The 14,833-nt window shown below is 41.0% G+C and overlaps 1 pseudogene; it reads left to right on the top strand.

The window, feature by feature from the left end:
• Positions 1-924: 924 nt before the first annotated feature.
• LOC129549260 (biogenesis of lysosome-related organelles complex 1 subunit 2 pseudogene) lies at positions 925-1,623 on the top strand (annotated as a pseudogene).
• The last annotated feature ends 13,210 nt before the right edge of the window (positions 1,624-14,833 follow it).

Here is a 14,833-nt window from a genome sequence, read left to right as displayed (position 1 = left end):
CATGTTTTGTTCTGACGTGTGAGCACCTTGGTCAGAGGCCTAGTCAGGTCTGAAGGTTTTGGAGCCACACTGCTAAGCTGGGTTTGTTCTCCCCCATGTGTGCACATGGAAGCCTGCACAGGCCACAGCTGCCTCCTCCCTGGTCAGATTCCATTCTGTCTAAGTGTGCATGGAGGTGCTGTTGGCAACACAGACTCTGCCTTAGCGTGGAGCAGCACCAGCATAAGAGGGTCCAGAGCAGAAGCCCAGGGCTGGGGTGGGCCTGGCCAGGTGGCCAGAGCAGCAGGCATTTTGTAATCGGCAGCTTTCACGCTGTGACTTGCAGCAAGCGGGTCTCGGTTTCTTACAGCCCTCCAGTAAACCCCTCTGGTTTTCATACCAGGTTGATGGGCTTGTTTACTGGATGTCTGGCTCCAAGGCTGGGTTGCCTAATATGTGGTTCAAATCCCTTAATCCTCAGGGAGACTCCCTGAGCCTGCGATACCCTTGCTTGTCTGGGTCACGCACTAGGTGTGTGAGTCCCAACCAGATCACTTCTCCTCTCTTCCTACCAGACTGTGTGGATTTTTCTTTACAGCTGTGATTTTAGAAGACACATTTTATGAGTCTTCAGGCTAGTTTCCATGAGAGTTGTTCTACATGTCGTTGTAGTTTTGATAAGGGCAGGTGAGCTTCGCATCCTCCTGCTCTGCCATCTTGCTCCCACGTCCAGGCCAAAGATGAAAGTCATGAACTAAGTACAATTAATTCAACATGAGATTAAAAAACAAGAGTGCCCCCTTTCTCTTCAGTTTCTCAATATAGTGAGTGCATTGCTTCTTTTTTTTGTCAAAATTAAGTCAAAAGCAACATTTCCCCTGATTGTTTCTTTTCCTATTTAAAACTGGCCCTTTGGAGGGCATGGCGGCGGCGGTGGCAGCCAAGGGTGTCCCTGCAATCCACCCCGAGGAGCCAGTTCGAGATGATGTCTCCGTGGAGACTGCAGAGGAAGCAAAGGAGCCTGCTGAGGCTGACATAAATGAGCTCTGGCGGGACATGTTCTCCAAAATGGCAACTTACCTGACTGGGGAACTGATGGCTACCAGTGAAGACTATAAGCTCCTGGAAAATATGAATAAACTAACCAGCCTGAAGTATCTTGAAATGAAAGATATTGCTATAAACATCAGTAGAAACTTAAAGGACTTAAATCAGAAGTATGCTGGACTGCAGCCTTATCTGGATCAGATCAACGTAATTGAGGAGCAAGTAGCAGCTCTTGAGCAGGCAGCCTACAAGTTGGATGCATATTCAAAAAAACTGGAAGCCAAGTACAAGAAGCTGGAGAAGCAATGAAAAACTACTGTGGGAACAGTCTTTTTTAATATGGGAAGAATGTTTTATAAGACCTGAATCTTGAGGTTGATGAATTGTCAAAACACCTCAAAAGGCAACTATGCTGGTTATCCCAGAAACATGGCAACATTGGAGTAAACTGGAGAACTGTGGCTATCCCTGGAGGAACTTCTTTTGAGGCAGAATCCTCAGAAACTCAACACTCATAGCTCCTTACCTTTTACTTGAATGCTTCCTCATCCATTCAGGACAGAGAGTTTCTCAAAGTTCAGATGAACCTGGGCCTGCCAGTAGAATCAAACGAGAGGACCTCATTTCCCTGGTAGCCGTTGATTACTATATTATTTTCTTAAATGGTTGGTTTTTGAGTTACTGTGTGAAAGGTGGTTTTTTTTTCTATCAAGGATGTAATGTATTGCTAACAAGATTCTAAATTGAAAAAGGAAAACAAACAAAAAAAAAACTGGCCCTTTGGCATAGTTTGTAGATGAAAACATTCAGCATATGAGGACCTTATATTTACATTGGATAAAAACAAATCTAAAATATTGTCTATAAAATATTATCTGAATTGAAAGTTGTGTTTGAGATTCCTGGAGCACGCCTGATGTCTTCTGATGTCTAAGAATCTCTTAACTATCATTCTCTTCACAGTTGTCTATGCTAAGACTCCCTACATTTGGGTAATGAGAAAGAATGTCACTCATACTGGGGACAATGGACTTCCTAATGTCATGGCAAAAGCATGAAAAACAGACCTTTGTAACTAGAAGATCTTTACTTTTTAAATCCGGAGATCAAAGTACATTGAAGGTTTTATTTTGAATGAGCTTGATTGTGACAACCTTTACTTTCATTTTGTTGTGTGCTAAGTTTTTATTTTTTTTATTAAGTGCCCCACTGATCATTCTGGATCCTTCGAAAACAAGGCCCATTAGAGAATGGTTTGGAATCTTCTCTGTGACAGTGATGGAGTGCTGTGATTTCCTCTTCCCTGTTCCTCCCACATCCTATCTTTGCGACTGTTTCCTTCCGATCCATGGTGACGTAGTCAAAGTTCTCCAGTTTAGATGAGACAAAACAGTCTTTTAGATCTCTACTACTTAATGTCTGCTCAGCACAGTATGACAAAGAAGAATGTATAGAGTCCCACTGTTTGCAAAATTCAGATAAATCTTATGGATCTAGAACTTAGTTTCTTAAAAAAAAAAAAATGAACACATTTTCCTAAGTCAAGATTCTAAAGTTTCAAAGTTGTCATTTTTTCATGAATCTTTCCAATACTAGGAAATCTCGAGTTCTGAATGACCATCACCTCATAAGCATGAAGTGAATGTTTTCATTACACCCTTGAGTCTTTCACTCTAATTTTTCATTTTGAGGTGACTATCAGGTCTAATCACTACATTTAAGTGGATGTGGCCTACTTGGCTTGGCCAGATTGCAAAAGCAAAGATGGATTAAACAACAACCTGACTGGGAATTTGTAGTAATTTTTTAAAATTAAAAAATTTTAATAGCTGATTAAAATTAAAAAACTTTAATAGCTGATTTCCAATATTATATTACTTTTAGTTATACAACAGAGTGATTTTTACAGATTAGGCTTCATTAAAAGTTATCATAAGATAATGGCTACAATTCCCTGTGCTGTATGTTGTATCTTTATTGCTTGTCTATTTTAAACATAGTCGTTTGTATCTCTTAATTCCATACCCCTAATCTCTCCTTCTGTTTCCCTCTCCTTTTGATAACCACTAGTTTGTTTCCTGTATCTGTGAGTCAACTTCTGTCTTACTACCTACATTCGTTTTATTTTTAGACTCCACATATAAGTGAGGTGGATAGTAAAATATCATCTGAATTGATACTTGTGTTTGAGATTCCTAGAGCACGCATGACCTCTCCTAATGTCTAAGAATCTCTAATGATAATCCTCTGCTATATTTGCCTCTCTCTGACTTATTTCACTAAGCATAATATTCTCTAGGTCTATGTGGCCAAAATGGCAGAATTTCAGTAATTTCTACAGCTGAGTAATACTCCATTGTGTGTATGTGTATATATGTGTGAGTGTGTTTGTGTGTGTGTGTGTGTGTGGCTTCCTCAGTGGCTCAGCAGTAAAGATTTCACCTGTGACACAGGTTTGATCCCTGGGTTGGGAAGATTCTTGCCTGGAAAATCCCATGAGCAGAGGAGTTTGGTGGGCTCCAGTCCATGGGTTCACAAAGATTCAGACACAATTGAGTGACCCACCACTACCACTACCAATGTATATAACACACTAAGCAGAAAGTTGGACCATAGACCTTTGAGATCTCTTCCAGTATTGAGTCAATGAAAGCCATGTATTGAAACTGGATTATAAATCCAGTTGAATCCAATTGAAACTGGATTATAAGTACATTTCACCAAGACCAGAGATTTTTTTCCTCAGATGAGAACGGATGTGGAAATGTAGTCATGGATCGCAGTTTGATCTCAAATGGCTCCATGCTGGGGAAGAAAGAATAGGTGAAGACGGCATGATGACAGTCGATAATCCTGGAGAGCAGCCCCAGGCCCTCAGCCAGGCTGTGGACCATCACCATTCTCAGCCTTCATGGGCTGGAGGACGCTGGCAGGGCTGAGAGTCCCAAGCTGCGGGTCGTTGTGTGGGTGTGAAAGACAAGACTTGCTGTTGCTGCAGGAAGGGGCCCCCTTTCCAGGGCCCGAAGCGGGCTCTTGTCTGACACTCGGAAATGAATTGTCCTAGGAGACACATGTGCTGAGAAAGCAAGAGATTTTAGTGGGAAAGAGTGCCCGGGGGAGAGCTGGAGGGTCGGGAGCCCAGGAGGGCCGCTCTGCCATGGGGCTCGCGGTCTCAGGATTTAAGGTGATGGGGTTAGCTTCTGGTTATCTTCAGCGATCACTCTGACTCAGCGTCCTTCCTGGTGGCGCACGCCCTGATCAGCCAGGATGGACGCCAGAGAGGAGGAGTCTGGGAGGTGGTCGGACGTGTGGTGTCTCCTTTGACCTTTGGCGAACTCTTCCGGTTGGTGGTGGCTTGTTAGTTCTGTGTTCCTTACCAGGACCTCCTGTCTTAAAACCACTCGTGCAGATGGTTACTATGGTGCCCGGCCAGGGCGGGCGGTTTCAGTGTGCTTCCCCTAACAATATGGTTTCCACAGTGACCAGAAGGTGTCATTGTGGATCACTCTTCTGATGTACAAATATCTGCTCTTTCCACAACCACAAGCACGTTAATTTGCCTGGGTGTTCAAAACAGGTGTTTGCAATCACTCTCCTGGGCCCAGAGCCCTCATTTGGAGATTTTAGGGTTAATCCAGGGAAAGCCGGTGGTCTTGTTTGCCTGTTTTATTGCTGTGGTTCTCGGTTATGTGCCTGCTGTGTTTTCCCCTGACTCCTTCTTTCCTCCCATCTCTCCTCCTCGCTTTGTTCTCTCCCCCTTTTCTCATGCTAGGATGAGAAGGATCTTTCAAAGGAGGGAATGAGTAAGAGGATTTAATCAGTAAAGTAGATTCTTGAGAGCAGGGGGTTAGGTAACCACTTTTCAGTTTCATTGACCTCAGTGGTGAAATCATGCTGGAACTGTCAGAAACTGAAATGAGCAGGCACTATAAATTTCCTTGGTTGAATACCTTTAGATGTCTTATCAAGAAGTCATGATTGAATTTATATATGAAGGAGATATTGAGGAGAAGCAGTTAATTTTTAAATATCTTGAGAACAAAGGGAGCCTGACTTTGTCCCTCTTTGACACATGACTATTTGTTGCTTGAGCTTGGGAGATGAGCTTCATAGATAGTACCATTTCATAGGAATATTGTGAGGATGACATGAATGTGATGGTTAATTTTATGTGTAAAATTGAGTTGGCCATTGGGTGCCCAAATATTTGCTCAGACTTTATTCTGAATATTTCTGTAGGGATGTATTAGATGAGATTAACATTTAAATTGGTGGTTTTGCATAAAACAGATTGTTCTCCATAAATGTGGGTGGGCTTCATTTAGTCAGTTGAAGGCTGAATAGAAAAAGAATTCCTTCTTGCTCTCCTTCCCTGAGCAAAAAGGAATTCTCCACCAGCCTCCCTTCAGACTTCATCTGCAGCATTAGCTCTTTAGTCCTACAGGCTCAATCTAGCACATTGGCTCTGCTGGGTCTCCAGCCTGCCAGTCCATCCTGTCGATTTTGGACTTGTCAGGCTCCATAATCAGAGAAGTTAATTCCTTATAATTCTCTCTCTCTCTCTCTCTCTCCACACACACACACACACACACACACACACACACACACACACACACAGCCTATTCATTCTGTTTCACTGAAGAACTCTAATACAATGAGGTAATATTATTATCCAGATTTCACAGATATGGAAACCGAGGCTCAGAGAGGACAGACAGCTTGTGGCAGAGACAGGATTCAAGTACAGATGTGTCTGACTTCAGAACCGGGCACTTAGCCACTTTTCTGCCTCACGGGAAAGGGAAACATCAGAGACGTGGCAGCTCCAGAATTACATAGCCAATAAATGCAGGTTTTGAGTTCTGGCTTCCAGTCCCGGCTTAAACTCCATCACGCAGCCTCTATTATGTCTTGCTGCCATATTCCTTTTCCTCCTTCCTTTCCATTCGGAGAGAACAGGAGGTGCCAGTTCAGTAAGGAAGTCCCAGGCGTAGGGCAACAGAGACAGTCCAGCCCCACCCGTATCGATAAGGATCATGTTTGTGATTGACTGCGTCACCTGAGTCCTCTGTCACTTGTATAAACAAACACAGTGGAAGTTCCTCTCAGGCATTTCCATGTGATTTGCGGCCTCTGTGAGGTTATCAGTCAAACAGTATATTTGGTTTACAAATCAAGACATCTGTGAAAGCCAATTTGTAAGTCCAATAAGTGCAATTCTGAGTCACAAAGCCCTTCGAGAGAGTTGGCGCTTTGAATTATTTTTAAATGCTTCATCTCCAGCCCGCAGAGGAAAAGCCCTTTCCTCCCCCTCAAGGGTAAGATTCATATTCCTGTGATTCATATTCATCTTTCAAGATACAAGGTTTTTTCACAGTTCTTTCCTTTTTGAAAGTGGGCGTTGTTTCATCTCAGATTTAAACAATAACTGCTTATCTCCAGTGCCTGTTTCTGGAAATCTATTTAATTTCACAAAACAAGTTACCAAAGCATACAGTCTTGCACAATTTCCATTTTAATAATATTAAATCTACCTGAAATTTAAATTTAGATGAATATAGGCCAATGCCTGGAACATTCTGTCTTTTGAATGCTGCTCCTTTGTGGGAGGAATACCTATTGGACTAAAATGCTTTTTTATTTAGGCATATTTGGGGGAAATATAAAGGGGGAAAATATAAAACTTGAAAATCATTCCCACCCCCATTGCTTTGCGTTTGTTAGAGAAATAGATGAGTACAATCAAAAAATGACTGAAACCACAGGAAATTCATGTTGGATAAAGAGTTATGTGTTCTGCTAGATCTTAAGAAGGAGCTAAGAGCCAACAAATTAGAGGGTTCTACAGCTTTTTTTTTTCCTGCCTCAATTGCCTTGCCTAAAATTCTTTCCAAAATCAACTATTCTTTTCAACTGTGTCTTAACCTAGATCACTTGTGTTCAGCCATTCACCTCCCTGTTACTCCTTTAAAGAAAAAGGATGCATCACTTGTCTGTAAGTGCATTTCTTTTCTGTTAGTGAGCAAGTAACTTCTCAAAGAAGATATTTTAGTGATTTTGTAAAAGCATTTGCTTTTTACACTGATGGGATCTCATGGATAACAGATGGATGACGGCATTTGCAATCAGTTTAAATTTTTGCTCTTCAGCTTACGAATCAGGTACAGATTCAGTTCACCAGTTCCAGCTCTGCACCCAATTCCACCTATGGTAGTTTCCCCCACACCATCAAGCACGTCTCTGACACCAGCTGGGTACTCTACAGTTCAACACAATTCTGACATGACCTAACTGGAAATAATGTCAGACTTGGTAGGTGAAGGCCGCCTTCCACTTCAAATGTCAATTGCAAGTCCAGGTTGTCACTTGTGCTTCTGACCACTGACTATAAATCAGAAGCTCCCATGACCCCCTCTTTGGGTTTGGTTAATTTATTGGAGTGGTTCACAGAACTCAGGAAATTCATTGACTCACTAAATTGCAGATTTATTACAAAGGATCAAAATGTACAAATCAGCAGCCTGATGAAGAGTTACATGGGATGAGGTCCAGAAGAGAAGAACTTTTGTCCTCATGAGCCTGGGTCCGTCATGGTGGCATGTGGAAACATTCTGGCTCACCAGCCTGGAAACTCTCCAGATCCAGGCTCTTGGTGGTTTTATATGGAGGCTTCACTACACAATTGACTAAATCACTGGCCATTGGTGACTGAGTCAACTTCCAGTCCTGCTCTCCTCCATGGAGGTCAGGGGAGTGGACTGAATGTTCCCACCCTCTAATCACGTGGTTGGTTCTCCTGGCAACCAGCCCCCTTCCTTAGTGTTTTCCAAAATTCATATAATTTACCTAAACTCAAAGGTCATTGAAAGGGGTTTATTATGAATATTGAGACACCTTTATTGTTCTCATCACTTAGGAAATTCCAGGCATTTTAGGATGTCTGAGTCAGAAACTGCAACAAAGACCTAATATACATATCTTACTATTAATCACAGTGCCACACCAGGTAATTTTAAAATTAAGGTAGTGAGTCCTCTGAACCTCAGCCTCCTCAGTTGTACAGAAGGTGTAATGATGCCTCCCAGGATAATTTTGAGGAACAGATGGACTTCAGTTCAGTTCAGTTCAGTCGCTCAGTCGTGTCCGACTCTCCGCGACCCCATGAATCACAGCACACCAGGCCTCCCTGTCCATCACCAACTCCCGGAGTACACTCAAACTCATGTCCACAGAGTCGGTGATGCCATCCAGCCATCTCATTCTCCGTCGTCCCCTTCTCTTCCCGCCCCCAACCTTTCCCAGCATCAGAGTCTTTTCCAGTGAGTCAACTCGTCACATGAGGTGGCCAAAGTATTGCAGTTTCAGCTTTAGCATCAGTCCCTCCAATGAACATCCAGGATTGATCTCCTTTAGAATGGACTGGTTGGATCTCCTTGCAGTATAAGGGACTCTCAAGAGTCTTCTCCAACACCACAGTTCAAAAGCATCGATTCTTCGGCGATCAGCCTTCTTCACAGTCCAACTCTCACATCCATACATGACCACGGGAAAAACCATTGCCTTGACTAGACGGACCTTGGTTGGCAAAGTAATGTCTCTGCTTTTTAATATACTATCAAGGTTGGTCATAACTTTCCTTCCAAGGAGCAAGCGTCTTTTAATTTCATGGCTGCAATCAGCATCCGCAGTGATTTTGGAACCCAAAAAAACAAAGTCTGACACTGTTTCCACTGTTTTTCCATCTATTTCCCATGAAGTGATGGGACCAGATGCCATGATCTTCGTTTTCTGAATGTTGAGCTTCAAGCCAACCTTTTCACTCTCCTCTTTCACTTTCATCAAGAGGCTTTTGAGTTCCTCTTCACTTTCTGCCATAAGGGTAGTGTCATCTGCATATCTGAGGTTATTGATATTTCTCCCAGCAATCTTGATTCCAGCTTGTGCTTCTTCCAGCCCAGCGTTCCTCATGATGTACTCTGCACAGATGGACTTACAAAGTGCTTATTACAGAGAGTCTTTAAGAGAGGAACTCAATACTCCACAAAACACATTCAGACACATCATCTCATTTTACCTTTACAGTATTTCTGTAGATAAATGCCTCTTCTCCCATCATTCTTTTTACCGAGATAGGAAACTGAGGCAGAGAGGGTTTAAATGCATTGCTCAAGGCCGCAGTAACTAACAGGTCTAAGTATGATGTCCCAGCTTCTTCCTGGTTTATTTCTATGATTTCCTTCTGAGTCCTTTTAATTAGGAAAAGAGCCTGGTCCACTGAAAGAAAACCCATCAGTGTGTCTTTATCCAGAAAGGTCTGTTGCAGGAAGGGGGACCCCTTCCAGGGCCCGAGAGTGGGCTCTTGTGTAACACTCTGAATTGAATTGTCTGCGGAAACACACATTCTGACAAAGCAAGACTCTTCACTGGGAAAGGGTGCCCAAGCAGAGAATAGTCAGGTGAGGGGCCCCAGGAGGACGGCTCTGCCTTGCGGCTCACAGTCTTGGGTTTTATGGTGATGGGATTGGTTTCCAGGTTTTCTTTTGCCAATCACTCTGACTCAGGGTCCTTCCTGGTGGCACACGCATTGCTCAGCCAAGATTGATGCCAGCGAGAAGGAGTACCTGGTGTCTCTTTTTGACCTTCCCCGAACTCTTCTGGTTGGTGGTAGCTTATTAGTTCCATGCTCCTTACTAGGACCTCCTGTCATAAAATAACACACACAATTGTTGCCATGGTGCCTGGACAGTGGACAGTTTCATTCATATGCTTCTCCTAACAGGTCCAATAGACACAGGTTTGTGAAAGTGAAACTAGCTCTAAATGTCTGTTGTGATTATTTTGTAACTTTTCAAGATTCCACGTTTAACCAGTTAACTTCTGCTTTTCAGTTTCTTCCCCTAGTTTCTATGATTATGTGTGCTGTTCTGTTCACCTTTCCCCCTGGATAACTTTCCTAAGTAAAAGTTTCTTAGTTATTAGTTATTGACTTTCATCCTATCTTCCCAACTCATTCCCTCTGTGAGAAGAAAATTGTTTCTTTGACACACAAATAGGTACAAAATATTTGTGGACTAAAGCAATGAATGGATTGATCATTTTAAAAAAAATTAACAGCTAGTTCAAGAGAAACAGACTTGCGGAGGAAAATTGAGACGGAGAATGTGATGGTGTAAGGGTGAGACATGAATACGAACATAAATATGATCTAGTTCTTGCCACCAATCAATTTACAGTCGGTAGGCAGAAAAGTCATAAATATTTAACATCTTGAATATCTTTTGTATCTTCACTCCTTTAATAAATGCTCCTATATTAGACAGAGAAGTCAAAAGAGATAGTTGTTATCCTTAAGGGGTTTATTTCTTAGTTGGGGCAGCCTCTTGAAACAACAGTGAGTGTATTGAAACTACTTGCAGCTTTCAAGAAACTGGGTGTTTTGTTGTTGTTTATTTATTAATGAACATTCACATGAAAGATGCGGTGTTGGGAGCTCAGGGTGCTGGGTGGCTGTTGGAGTTTGAAAGACCTCCGTGGAGTATCTTTCCCACAAGGGAGACCCTTCCCAGGGAACAGCGAGACCATTCACGTTCGGATGCAAACAGCAAGAGGTTTATTCAGATACACAGGTACCTGGGGCGACAAAGTCTCTCGGTGGACTTGCGCGCCCAACGGCTGGAGCAGGGGGTTTTTATGGGGTCGGGATGCAGAAAGCGCGGGTACAGAAGCGAGAAGCTTGGTTACAGGGTTTTCATTGGTTGGTTTAAAAGAAAACCAAATATGGCGGGGACAGGTTCCAGGATACATAAGCACCTATTTCTGTTCAAAAGATCAAGCTGGCAGAAGCTCATTGGCCAGTTTATACATGCGCGGAAGCTCATTGGCCAGCTTATACGCACGCGGTTTTTAGGGGGGGGGGTTTCCCTCTTTTACTGATTGGCTCGACTTTTGGCGCCGGCGGGACTTTTCTTGGGAGGAGTTTCTTAATTCTTGGCGCCGGCGGGATCTTTTTAGGGAGGAGTCTGTGACTCAAGTTTGTGTGTCGCAATCCCCTCCTCCCTCTAGGGGCTTTTTGAGACCTGGCCCAAGATAGTCAAATTATGGATTTCTCATTCCCCCATTTCTGTTGTTCAAACGGAGGAATCTTCCTCCGTGGGTAGAGTTTGATCCAGGGATCTTTAGTTCTATGAGCAGCAAGCAAAGTACAGAAGCAAAAATGCATTACAGGAACATCAAGTTCTACATTAGGTCACAGCGTCCAATCTGAAATCACACCCATAATATCATTTTTTAGGATATCTGGGAAATAGCTACTCTATTTTGACTTTTAATAGTAAAATTTTTTTAATAGCCAAAGCAGATGTCACCATTAATGACGTCAGTGTTTTTCTAGGTATGAGAAGATGCAAGAATGGGAACTCATAAAACCTTTTTCTGAAAAGATCTGACTATCTGAAGGCCTGTTCTGCCAGTTTTTTTCAGAGCACAGAGTGCCTCATTCCTGATTTTCACCCTGAACTTCTTTCAGGGGGTGTTGCAGCAGCTTGCAATGGTCGTGACATAATCTTTGTAGAGGCAGCTGGCAAGTACCAACTTCCAGTCAGCAGGGTCCCTTCATAGCCACATATCTGACCATGTGACACCATTTCATGGCCATTGTGTCCCGCGTTGCTGGGAAGGCTCATTCCCAGGTCTAGGGAAGCGATGGGCCACTCAGTGTGCTAAAATTGGACCAGGCCTTGCAAGTAGCAAAAGTCTCTGGACCACTGTCTCACTAGCCTCCTGGTCCAGGAAAATATTCCCTCTTGTTGCTTTTTCTCATACCCAGAGTCACACTATTACAATTATTGATCTCATATGGAACTGCATATCAGCATTATATCACAGGCTCAGTGAAACAAGTGACATAGAAAATAATATAGCCATAGCTAGAAGTTAAGAGTAAAATAAGAATTATAAGTCAAGAACTTTTCTTAGGTAAAGCCTGGTATACCCCAAGTCACCTGACTTCATTTGTTAAATGACTATAGCCTGGTGTTAATCTCCTGGTTGTACATTATGAAGCATCTGACCTTTATCTGAAGATTGGTTACTGAGATAAGCCTTAGAAACTAGCCTAGAGTGTCCTTTTTAATAACTTAATTAAATTTTTTAGCAGTATCACGTAACAAGGGACTGTTTAGCCATGAGTCTTAGTAAACACTAGACATTAACAAAACTAGAAACTTAATTTAACAATTTACAAACTTAATATTCCATGATTTTTCATTATGGAGGCATTAACCCTGTAGCCAGGAAGGCTTTAACCCATCAAATAAAAAATGAGGTTTGTCAGGGAGCTGAGAAAAGCCAAGCAGCCATCTTGGATTTCCCATAGCCCTGACTCTGATTTCCAGCTATTGTTTTTCATTTTCCAATTTAGAAGCAGACTTTTGCCATGGTTTAAGGACATTAGGATGGCACAAGTCTAACAGAGTTTTTGTATAAGCAGAATGAGCTTTTACATGTCTACAAACCCGACAATTGGATTAATTTCTAAAACTAGCATAGGATCAGGCCTATGGTAGAAAAGCATTTGATTTATATGCAGAGATCTAAGAAGTCAAGAAAACATAAATAATCCTACGAATCAGGTCCAGCATCTTGGGCAAGCTGTCTACCTCTGATGTCGTCGTCTTCTCATCCTGGTGTAGTGTAGTTTCTTCTGGAAAAAGTCCTTCCATCCAGGTTGGAGACAGTCCCTTAAATTATGTCTTTTTTCCAGTCCTAGTTGCAGGTCATAAGGCATCTGATCTTCATCCAAAGATAGATCACTGAGACAAGCTTCAGAAACAAACCTAGGGTGCTCTTTAAGAACTCAACCAAATCCCATATTAATATCACATAACAGCAAAGATCATTCAGGAAATGAGTCTTAGTAGATACAGACTTCCATTAACAAACTAGGATTCAACATTCATTGAAACATCTTTTTCTCCCTAAAATCACCCTCATTTTTATCAAATATAACCAGATTAAGACTTGTTTACAAAATAGATCTGTTCTCAATAAACTTGACCTGATTATTTATATAACCATAGACTTTTTTTTTTTTTTTTTTTGCTTTGCTGAAACTTTTATGGAGTCTTTAACTTGACTTTAAAACCTTTCAGGGCTAGGAAAGTCATCTCAAAGGCTTATCACAGATTTTGCCTAACAGATGTGAGTGAATTCCTCCCTTTCTTAAGGTCTCCAAAACTGAGATTTCTGTACCTGTTAGTGAGATAACCTTCTTAGTTTATCTGATAAAGTTACTGGAAGCCTAAGAGTTTCCAGTCTCTGAAGGGGTCAGACAGAGAAAAATGTTAAATGCTTCAATTTGTGTATTAAATACCATTTTACCAAATTACTGTTAAGTCATAATTAAAACACAGATTCAAACCAGTAATTTTTCAGAAACCATAAAAGTTATAAGCATATTTGCCAGTTCATTCGGTCCTTTTGTTAACCTTTGTACAGTCATCAGGTTTCTCACTAGAATCTTTTAATTTCTTACCCAGTTCAGAAACTTGTATTTATCCAAAAGTCCTTTTTTATAAATCTTCTGGAAGAGGAAGCATTTTCACAAGAAACTTGGTTAGTGCTGTGACAACACTTTAAGATAGTAATCAGAATTATGGAAACATTTTACCTGAATATATCAGAATTTATATATAAATTGTTTCTAGGATATCTGTATTAGTAACATTTACCATACAATATACCCGAGACTTATTATTCACTTGACAGTACTTCCCATGTAATTTAACATGGAAGTTGAACCCAATTAGTATAATATCTCCCTTTGGGATGTTTCAGGGGCCCTCTGAAGCATCCCAAAGTCAGCTAGAAGCCAAAAGTGCTTCATCAGATTGATTTAGGAAGTTTTGTCAACAAATATCAGAAAGGTTTAGAACACTCAGTCAGATGGGATTATAGGTCACTGAAACAATAGCTATTCATTCAGCCATAGTAACAATATAGGATTTCAGAGGCAAATATAGAACAGACCATTTAAGAGGCAAATAATCTTAAATCTATTGTCAAATGCAGTCTAACATCTCAAGAAAACGTTTGTTTATACACAAAACTCTTTCCTTGGGGTCCACTTTCCACAAAACCATTTTATCACTTTCTGTACCCATTTGTTCTCCCATCCTGAAACAGCCAACTGTAAGTCAGACCTACTACCTTTTTCCTTCATAAAGGTAACTTTATTATTTATACCTTCTTTACTGAACACACACATCTTACTTCCCTTAAGCAACCAAGACTTGACCTTTATATTATCATTCTATAGATTGGTGAACATAAACACCAGTGATAACTTAAAAATTTTAGCAAACATCTCAGGATGGCATCAAACATTATTTGTTAATAGTCTAAAATCTTTAGTTTTTCTATAAGTTAGTATTCAGTAGTGAATGTTTCAGAACCTTATTTTATTTGGAAATGACCTAGCTATTCAATAAAATTTTGTTACTTAATTTAGCACAACCTTAGAAATTCAGGTTACCAAAATCTAGAGAAACTGTTTTAGACAGACATTTTAATCTTAATAGAGTTTATCTAAAAGCTCTTGTCTCATTTACATTTCTTAGAAGTTTTTTTTTTTTTTTTTTCACTCAAGGTAATTTCTTTGTCGACAAACTTGTACCAGATATATTTATGTTGAACCTAGGTGCAATGAAAATATTCTACTTAATGTTAATTACTCTAAGACATGTCTATATTAGATAGATCAACAAACATTAATATCAGGTATTTAATACTGAATATTTCCCACTTTACT

The sequence above is a fragment of the Moschus berezovskii genome, chromosome 26, assembly GCF_049115385.1.
Source record: "Moschus berezovskii isolate FMDL1 chromosome 26, NW_MosBer_1.0, whole genome shotgun sequence".
Classification (NCBI taxonomy): Eukaryota; Metazoa; Chordata; class Mammalia; order Artiodactyla; family Moschidae; genus Moschus; species Moschus berezovskii.
The sequence above is the reverse complement of the archived record's forward strand: the minus strand, read 5'-3'. Positions and strand labels throughout refer to the sequence as shown.